Raw genomic sequence first — 2,109 nt, forward strand, 5'->3', positions numbered from 1 at the left:
CTGGGGGATTGAACCGCGGTCCCTGATGCTTTGCCAAGCTTGTTCCAAGTAGGTGCTTTAGACCACTGAGCCATCTCTCCAGCCCCCTTTTTTTTTTTTAAATAATTTTATTGAGAAACAAATATCAGTGAGACAGTTTCAAAACCGATTACTAGCATAGTTTCAATAATTATCCACTTCTTAATTTGCCAAAGAAATCTAATCATCCCTTGCTCAGGATTGCAACAAATCATATAATATATACAATATATAAAACATATGATAATATGCTTTATGGTGCCAGAGGCTGTCAGTGGCTCCAACAATATCACCCTGCCCCAGGACATCTGGCTTCCCTCCAAATCTTATTTGTGAACACCTTTCATTTATGTTCAATATTCACATATCATCTGTGCCATTATTAGCCTCATATTTTTATTTAAATCTACTTTTTTGCACTTAAGTAAATTTATTTTATAGTATTTCTACTCTAGCATCACATATGAGAGAACAGTATCACTCACTATGAAACATGGAAAATGACAGCAGTGTGAAAGTCCAGATACTTTGCTTGCTGAAAATATAGAACCTGTGGCATTAGGAACAATGGCAGGTACAGCTTTGGCGTCTCCGGCACGGCTCAGCGTTTGGGGAATGAGGGCCATGCAAACCCGAGGCTTCAGCTCGGACAAGGATCGTGAGAGTTCTTCCAGCTCGATCCGAAACGCCGGTGGGGCCTTCTCAAAGAGAGAGCAGGCTGAAGAGGAGCGCTTCTTCCGACAGAAGACTAAAGAACAACTAGCAGCCTTGAAGAAACATCATGAAGATGAAATCTATCATCATAAAAAGGCAATTGAACGTATGGACAAAGAAATTGAACGACATAAGCAAAAGATCAAACAACTAACTCATGATTAAATGCACATGTCCCCCCACAGAATGGCATCTATCTTTGCCCACTTCTATATAGACATAATCCTGGTCTAATTACTATTTGGTCTGTATGCTGCAAACATAATAAATTGTCATCAGTGAAAAAGAAAATATAGAACCTATACTTTCTCTTTTTCAAAGGAAAAGATTAGCAAATATTATTAATTAGTCCCCAGTGACTTCTTTTTTATACTTAATCTTCAAGTAAGTATTTTTCTGTCTTCTATTCAGTCTTATACAATGCCTTCTGAACAAACAGACTTAGTACTGTCTCATTGCTATTTGTTTCTCAATAAAACTAATTAAAAAAAATAGACAGTTGATATCTACAGAATGTTTTACCTCAGAACACCAGCAAATATATCCTGCTCTACCACACATGGATTGTTCTCCAAAATAGAACACATAATTAGCTCATAGAACATGCTTAAGTAAATTCAAAGGAATTGAAGTTATCCCATGCATATTATCAGATCATAGTGCAATGAAATTGGAAATCAATGGCAAAAGAAAGCACAAGAATTTCATAAACACATGGAAATTAAATAAAGCCTCCTGAACAACTAATGGATTACAGATGAAATTAAAGAAGAAATTAGACAATTTCCACAATTAAACAACAATGCCAATAAAACTTACTAGAACTTATGGGATACAATGAAAGCAATCCTACAAAGGAAATTTGTAGCAATGAATTGCCATATCAGAAAGACAGAGTAAGCTCAGATAAACAATGTTGAATCTCAAGCTTCTAGAAAAAGAATAGCAAGTCAAGTCCAAAGTTCATATGAGGGGTCAGGGGATAGCTCAGTGGCACAAGCGCCGGCCTGAGAAGCACAAGGTCCTGAATCCAATCACTGGCACCGCAAAAAAAAAAAAAAAAAGTTCTTATAAGGGAAAAAATTATAAAGATCAAAGCAGAAATTAATGCAATAGAGACTAAGAAAACAATACAAAGAATCAACAAACCAAAAGTTGGTTTGGGACCTGGGAGATGGCTCAGTGGAATAAGCGCTTCCCTGGCAAGCGCAAAGGCCTGAGTTCAATCCCTGGTTCCGAAAAAAAAAAAAAAAAAAAAAAAAAAAAAACTTGGTTCATGGGCCTGGGAGATGGCTCAGTAGAATAAGTGCTTCCCTAGTAAGTGCAAGGCCTGAGTTCAGTCACCAGTTCTGCAAGAAGAAAGAAAAAAGAAAAGAA

The 2,109-nt window shown here is 36.9% G+C and overlaps 1 pseudogene; it reads left to right on the forward strand.

Annotated features, from left to right (window-relative positions):
- The first annotated feature begins 585 nt into the window (after positions 1–585).
- On the forward strand, positions 586–897 carry LOC101584724 (annotated as a pseudogene).
- Positions 898–2,109: the final 1,212 nt, after the last annotated feature.

This window comes from Octodon degus, unplaced genomic scaffold (assembly GCF_000260255.1).
Source record: "Octodon degus isolate 3935 unplaced genomic scaffold, OctDeg1.0 scaffold00135, whole genome shotgun sequence".
NCBI classification, from domain to species: Eukaryota; Metazoa; Chordata; class Mammalia; order Rodentia; family Octodontidae; genus Octodon; species Octodon degus.